Source organism: Papio anubis, chromosome 3, assembly GCF_008728515.1.
Source record: "Papio anubis isolate 15944 chromosome 3, Panubis1.0, whole genome shotgun sequence".
Classification (NCBI taxonomy): domain Eukaryota; kingdom Metazoa; phylum Chordata; class Mammalia; order Primates; family Cercopithecidae; genus Papio; species Papio anubis.
In genome coordinates this window covers 12,111,066-12,119,868 of record NC_044978.1, presented here as the reverse complement: position 1 = coordinate 12,119,868, position 8,803 = coordinate 12,111,066, and positions in this window count along the sequence as shown.

Here is an 8,803-nt window from a genome sequence, read left to right as displayed (position 1 = left end):
CTCACAGGCACTTGAGAGAGTGAGAGAAGGGGTCTGAACTCATCCTTTTATAAAGAAACCAGTCTCTCAATGATGACATTAATCCTTTTAAGAAGGGAGAGCCCTCATGACCTAATCATCCCTTAAAGGTATTCCATCTCTCAACTCCGTTGCATTGTGGATTAAGTTTACAACACATGAACTTTGGGGGACTCATTGAAACCCCAGAAGGAACCTATGTTTAATCTTTGTACTATGAGATTTTCCTTAAAAAATTAAATCTAAAAAAAATCGTAGCTAATAGGTGAAGAATTATCCTATTATCACACTGTTATAAATTGTATTTCTTTATTGCTAATGAGGTTCAAATAGTTTTCTTTTTTGTTTTATTTTTCATTGACACATAATGATTGTTCATAAAATAATTAAATTTTGCAAATACTATCTTTAAGTCTTTGTGTTGAAACTAAAGACCAAAATACAAATGTTTACATTGGAATGACCTAGATATATAAATATGAAATCGAGGACTTAGATCCTGATGGATTAAAATGGGTTGACAAATTTCTTCTGTAAAGGACCAGAGAGTAAATATTTTAGGCTTTACAGGCCATATGATCTCTGTCCCAGCTACCTAACTTTTCTGTAGTACTTAGAAATCTTCCACCAACAGTGCTTAAATGAATAGACATGGATGTGTTCTTTTTTTTTTTCTTTTTTTTTTTTTTCTTTTTTGAGACAGAGTCTGGCTCTGTCACCCAGGCTGGAGTGCAGTGGCGCGATCTCGGCTCACTGCAAGCTCTGCCTCCTGGGTTCATGCCATTCTTCTGCCTCAGCCTCCCAAGTAGCTGGGACTACAGGCGCCCACCACCACGCCCGGCTAATTTTTTATATTTTTAGTAGAGTCGGGATTTCACTGTGTTAGCCAGGATGGTCTCAATCTCGTGACCTCGTGATCTACCCGCCTCGGCCTCCCAAGGTTGTGTTCTAATAAAACTTTCTTTATACAAGCAGGCTGGGTACTGGATTTGGCCTAAATGATATAGTTTCCCAATCCCTGGATTAAAACATACGTTGAGTGGATAGGCATTTTTGTTAACCATAAATGTGACTGTGTCTTTGCTGATAAGTCATTGCTTCAAAGACTGAGATTCATTAACTGTTGGGAAGACACAAGCTGCTTGTTTCTCAACTCTATTTCAAGGAAATAGATTGCACTTCTTTCTTTCTCATAATCAGATAGGGATCATGTTGTACTAACTGCAGCTCTGCCAAGGAATCATTTTTTTATATCAGTGTTTCATCCAATTCCTTCCCACCATGGCATGTTTGGAAAAGAATAATATGTATATAAAATACTTGGACAAATGGCTGAGGCTGCTTATGGATGAGGATTTTGATTATGCCCTTTAAATTCAAAGAATTATCACAGTATTCTCACCTCCTTCCCAATTCTCTCCTTCTCCACCCCACCCTTTTTTTTTTTGCTGCCCAATTCTTTGCAGGCTTGAGTTCCACTAAATATATCCCCCCAAAATGAAGGTTACAAACATTTGCCAGGAATGAGATGAGATGCTGCTGTATATTATTTTTACATATTTTAGTAAGCCCATCTATTTTGATTTTTGTAAAGAAACCAGGAAAAACAAGATGTCTTCTAAGGCCTTATTCAGGATTAAATTTACATATTTACATATGATATCTATCTTTTAAAATCTGAAGTAAGTCTCTTTTTCTGGAGTCTTCCTTGTCCTCTGAACCCTTTTCCCTCATGTTCTGTTACTTGTTTATAAAATAATATCAGCGATCTCAACTTTTTCTAGAGGAAAGTGGGCTCAGAAAAATAAGTTAAAAAAGTACAGCAGAATCTCCTCTTGTTAATCCTCAGAATCTGTACGAGTCACAGTAAATTATATTTGATGCTAAAACAAACAACCCAAAATTTCTGTGGCTCACCAAGTTAAGAATATATTTATTACGGACATGCCAGTCTGATGATTCAGGTGACAGTGAAATTCAGGCAGAGGTTCCAGAGCTTCATGCATTAAGCAAACTCGGCACCTCTGTTCAGCTAGTGGCTCTTAGGGTTTGAAGTTGTCTATAGATGAGGGATTAGGGAGTGAAGCTGGAAGATCTGAATGTAGCCACCATTACTTCTGCTCACATTTATCTGGGGACCCAGTTACATGGCCTTATATAATGGTAAGTGAGCATGGGCAATATAATCCAGGTAATTGCATCGAGGAAAAGGAAACAAGGCTTGGAGAATAAAAATCATTGTTTCAGCCCTAGCCACCAAAACAGGTTTTCCACAAAGCTGATGTTTATATGGGCATGCAGTTCCTACTTGGTGTATGCTACCTGCAACATCATCTTCTCATACTCAAGGAGAAGCACAGGGAAAAGGACATAAACCTCTGAATGAAAGGGGATACTTTAATTGTAAAACTCTGAGAGAAACACCAACAAGGGGAATAGGGCTGAGCTTAGGTCTCAAAACTACAACTGTGAATTTCAGTATAACAGAAACTCTCAAGGACAAGAACCAAGTGAAGGATATATTGTAGATAAAATCGTGTTTAGTTGTAGAGATTTTGCAGACATACATTCATGTCAACTGCCAGAACTCTAAGTGGTAGAAAACCAGTCTGCTATAATAGATCAAATGAAAACGGTTTAAAAATGAGCACAATGATTAATAGATACGTATTTGATGAATAGATCTGTACGATGGTACACACACATATGGATGCCCAGGCATACCCCATACTCTACTTCTTTCTCCTGCTCTCAAACTCAACTTTCACATGAAAAATTCTTTCCTATACCTTTTCTTTTCCCCTTGACTGCAGTATTTATGATATATGATATACTTGCACCTTTTAATATAAAGGCCATCAGGAGCATTTTTGAGAATTATGGATGTAAGCAATGCCACACAGTGTCCTTTAATTTTTTAAGGTTACAGTGTTGAGCTACTTCAAATAGTCCTGTTTGCTTATATAAATCAAATGAAAACATTAGTAAAAATATACAGACGATATAGGTTACTAATCCAATTTTTTTAATGTTCAAAAAGTGATCTACTATTTTTCAGAAGTATTTTATAATTTTAGTACAGCTGGCAGTTGAAACTTTATCATTACATTTTCTGACCCAAAGCATTAGATACAAACTCATTTGTTTTATCTATAGACATGAATTTAAACCATTTTCTAGTGACTGGATATTGTCGCTGGAACACGTGGAGCTTAACAATAAGCGTTATGTAGTCTTTCATAAACTGTGGTTCTGTTTCATAATGTTTTGATGCCATAGATTATCAGAAAATGGTATTAATGTTCTTTCCCAAAATAACATTCAGAAAACTTTCCCAAATTGCTTTTTAACTGAAATCTTTTATTTGATGCATTAAAATAATGCTTATTGGAGGGTTTCTTTTTTTTTGGATGAAATTGAGATATTCAGGGTTATTTTTTTAAACTAAGTAAGCTCATTTATTTAAAACTCACCACAAGCTATAATTTGCACACACTCATACACAGAAAAAAAAGCCTGGACAGCTGCACTGGTGACATAGGTACATCAAAAAGATCTGAATTATCTATGTGACAACACTTCTGAAAAGCCTTTTTTCTCTGCATCTGTTTTAAGCTGTTCTTTTCTAATCCCGTATGATTCCTCAAATGCCACCCGTGCTATCTCCATCCCTGCTTTCCTGATCTTCCTTTCCCTGCTCTATTTTTTTCTATAGCACTGATCATCTTTTAATAGATCATATGAATTGCTTATTTGTCATGTATGTTGTTTATTGTCGGTTTCCCATTCTAACTTGCAAGTTCCATAGGTACGTATTTTTGTCTGTCCTGTTGCCTGATGCATTCCAGCCACCAGGAACAGTGTTTTCTCCATGTCTATTTCTATATTGAAATATGAATCTAACTACAAGTATTACTCGCTTAACCTTTATGTGTGATTAGCCTTCTTTTTGCTCACAGCAACAACAGCAAAGATGATCCCAACTGTCTTTTTCATTCAGATGGTTAATAGCTGTGATGACTACAGGTTGCCTCTACCAAAGTCAGAACCTGCTGTTTGAGTCTAAGGATCTTGGACCCAGCAGTCCATTATCCCTGTGCACACCAGAGTTGCCACTGAAACAGCTCTTGCATGATTCTAAGTGTTTGATTACTAATGCACTTAATTCCAAATTAATTTGAAAAAATCCTTAATTCCTTTTGAAGTCTTCTCAAATCATTGTGGAAACAGGGTCAATATAAGTAAATGCATAAATTTGCTGTTGAACTACAGTTTCTTTTTCTACTTAATTTCCTTTTTTTGCTAAGGAACCACTTTTCCTTAAAAGCGGTATCCAGATTCTTTTATTTCAAAGAACTGTAGCATTGTGCAGATCTCATGTTTTCCTCATCTACCGTTCATTTTTATGCGAAGGCAAATTAGTCTACTTAAAATAAATACCAGGAGCAGCTTTGTAGGGTATTATACCTCCCTGAAAGCGCACCAGACGTCTCTTGGCCAGCAGGAGGAGGTCTGAGGGCTTTGGTTTCCCCCATTTCTATAGCACTATTGTTCTCTACACTTTCCCCACTAAGGGCTGTCTCCCTTAGGTTACTAACAGCTAGCATTATCTTGCCTTCTCTAGTACAAGTCCTGAAGCAGCTGCTGTCATACTCTAGAGCAGTAATAGCCAATCTTGGAGCGTGAAATTTGAAATCAGTATACAGTAGTTGATTAAACTAGCTTTATTTGTTTTTTAAAAACCAGAACAGCATAGTATAGAATATAATAAAATGGAACAGACCAGTATGGAACAGAATAAGATGTATCAGAATACTCAGTAAGGTTAAGTATTACTTCATTAAGTAGTAATTCCTTATCATTTAATATCTATAATATACATTATTATAGAATCAACAAAGAGAGTGCCATTATTCTAGGTTAGGGATTCTTCACCAAAAACCTATGATATGGCCTTTAGAGTTTTCATAAACCTCTTGAAATTGTACAAATATTTGTGCTTATGTATGTTTTATATATGGACTTACAGACTATATATGTACATATGCATATGTGTGCACCTATATGTGTATATATAGTATGTATACATATATTTTGTTTATTTCTTTATATATACAGTCACTTGCTGCATAATTTGTGTTTCCAGCACCGATGAACCACATGTATGAGGGCAGTCCCAAAAGATGAGAATCTTGTATTTATACTATACCTTTTCTATGTTTAGTTATGTTTAAGTACACATATGGCCATTGTGTTTCAATTGCCTACAGTATTCAGTAATGCGCTGTACGGACGTGTAGCCTAGAAACAATAGGCTATACCATATAGCCCCGGGGTGTAGTAGGCTATTATACCACCTAGGTTGATGTAAGTACCCTCTATGATGTCTGCACAACCATGAAGTGTCTAACGAGGCATTTCTCAGATCATATCCCTGTTACTAGATGACATATGACTGTGGATTATTTTTAGGGACAGAATCATAGCTGCTATCAAGCTTTCAGACTGGGCTTGTAACCTCAAATTTAGGAACTTCAGTTCTAGGAAAAGGTATTCTCACTAGAGAAGTTCATGAATCAGGAATTCCCAAAGTCAGTTAGCATCCAGTGGAGTTTTCGGCATTCTTCCATACCAGAGAGGGCCATATTCTGTTGGTGTATTTTTTGAGAATTGTTCATCTTAAATAATAGATGAATTTGACCAAGTTATAAAAATCTCTTCATGTTAAGGTAATTCCTTCCTTGTCACTCAAAATTCCCTCAATAAAAGTACCAGTTGGATATTTTTCATGTCCAGGACATATCTCTGAACTTAAGAGACTTGCAGATTAATAATCTGTATATATATCATGTTTTCCTCATCTACCGTTCATTTTTATGCAAAGGCAAATTAGCCTACTTAAAATAAACACCAGGAGCAGCTTTGTAGGGTATGATATCTCCCTGAAAGCACACGAGACGTCTCTTGGCAAGCAGGAGGAGGTCTGAGGACTTTGATTTCCCCTGTTTCTATTGCACTTCTATAGAACATTTTTTTATAAAGTCCTGGCTGCTAGGCATAGTTCTAGTCGATTTCACAAGGTTATTTTAGTACTTAACGAAAACCTTGAGGAAAAGGTATTATCATCCTCGTATAAGGAAACAGAAGCTCGGAGAGTTTCTGTTAGAGATAGATACCATAAATTCACCAGCTTGGTAAAACCCAAAACTATAATTGGAACCTACATCTTCTAATGTGTTTTCCAGATGCATGTAAAATGAACGGATTTCTAAGGAGGTGAATCCTTTCATTACAGCTGTCATACTTATTTTACATTCCATGTTCAGGTTGTTATTAGTACACTGGATCAAATAAAACTGATCTGTTAATTTGTTGTTCAAATGGTACACATTAGAATGTGAAAAGGTGCTCTACTGGTAATTTCTATGGTCTCAGGCAAATTAGAATAGATAGTTACCCCAAATGACGCTAAAGAATCGTGTTGGTTTTCTTTAGGACTCCTTAGTGGTCTAAGGACAGCAGATTTACTATATAGTCTAGTTCTGTCACATGAACAATTCATTTGTATTGTATTCGTCTGGGGATTGATTTGTGTAATTCTACCGTAATTTCCCACTGGTCAGATATGTCGCTGTTTCACTGTAGATTTCTTAGTTAAATAAAGTTCAGAAATGATAAAATAATTGAGCTACATATATAAATGTCTGATTTTCTGATATATAATCACCATATCCAGGAATTATTCCAACTGTCAGTGTAGATGTTTTACCAATTATTAAACAAAGGTAATTAAAATTACATATAATTTTCATCATTGATTTTAAAGATATATCACTATAATAGTAGAAATAACTTTTTACTTGTAGTGAAAAATGTAGTCTTGAATCTTGGCTATATAATTCAGTCTTGGAAACTTTGAACAAACTAATTCATGTCTTTAAATGGGAACTTTCTCATTTTTAAAAGGATATACAAGTTTCTGCTGTAACACCTCAGAGGAATACTGTAAATACTAAATAAGATAATATGTGAGTGCTTTGGAAACTGTAAAGAACTTTCAAAAATGTATGTATATAGGTATATAGATTTACATATATACATTTTGATGTCTACATTCTCATACATTAAAGCTTAAATTATTTTGCTTTATATAGTAGATTTTTAATATTTTAAAACTTAAAATTAATATACATAAAAAAAACCATCTACAGCTTTAAAATAATAATTAAAAAACCCCACTAAGGAAAGTAAGTTTTAATTTACTTCACGGAGCTGTTTCCTAAAAACGCCCTGAAGATGGCACAATAAGTACATTTTGGTGCAAATATTACCAAAGAAGTTGTAAGAAAAATATATTTGAGGTTAAAACACTAAATTTAAAACAAGCCTTTTGTAAGTTTGTGGAAAAGAAATAGTTTCTGAGCCTTTTAACCAATGCCCATTGTTTTAATGTTACGGAAGTCATTTATTTCATTGCACTTTAAGGAGCACTACAAACAGGTAGCTAGTCAGAAAACTGATATTGTCACGTTACTGACAAGAGTCAGGTTAGTTCATGTACAGTTTTATCAATAAATTTACCCTTGTAATTATAAAACAGCTGATAAGCTCATCTGTTATCTTCTGCATAATGTACAATCTGCATCTAAATGCCGGTTTTTATTAGGCATTATGGGGATAAGGACTAGCAGAGAGAAAAGCTGAAAAATATCTGCTTTATTAAAATATAAAATACAGTAGGCTCTATTCTTAGAAAAAATATTAGATAGTTATAATTATTTCTGTGGGGTTGTAATACAAGTTTAAAAAATATACATCTATATTAGGCCAACTATATATTTTACAAAGACGAAATAGAATTTGTGAAACGTGAGTTAGTAGAAATAAAGGTTCCTTTGGAAATACACAGGTGTGAAAATATTTATGCTCTATCTATTTGAGTATCAGAGGTTACTGGTCTCAGCCATCTCTCTGACTTACTTGTTTCTCTATCACACACATATTAAATACTTACAATATGTATTATGTAGTCTCTACCTATTAAGGATTTAAAATCTAAATATGACCAATTATATATTCATATGCATACACATATAAATATTACATATAAATCAACGTTATATATATTGGTTGTCAATACATGTCCATACACATTCACTTACAGCATGTTAAGTAAATACCTAGGTAAACAATAGGTTTTTTTTTTTTTTTTTTTTTTTGAGACAGAGTCTGGCTCTGTCGCCCAGGCTGGAGTGCAGTGGCCGGATCTCAGCTCACTGCAAGCTCCGCCTCCCGGGTTCACGCCATTCTCCTGCCTCAGCCTCCAGAGTAGCTGGGACTACAGGCGCCCGCCACCTCGCCCGGCTAGTTTTTTGTATTATTTAGTAGAGACGGGGTTTCACCGGGTTAGCCAGGATGGTCTCGATCTCCTGACCTTGTGATCCGCCCGTCTCGGCCTCCCAAAGTGCTGGGATTACAGGCTTGAGCCACCGCGCCCGGCTTATTTCACTTTTAAAAGCTACTGAGGGTAAGAAGAGGATACCTATAACACTGAATACCTCTCTGATAGCTCTTGGCCTCTTGTCCTCTAGGGATAGCCCTGTCTTCAGGCTTAGTGGCTGTGTGGCTCAGATGTTTTATTATCCAGTTAATTTCATGGTGGAACAGGTGCCAAGTGGCCCTCTCACTTAGTCAGCAGCTCCTTTTTTTTTTTTTTTTTTTTTTTGAGACGGAGTCTCGCTCTGTCGCCCAGGCTGGAGTGCAGTGGCCGGATCTCAGCTCACTG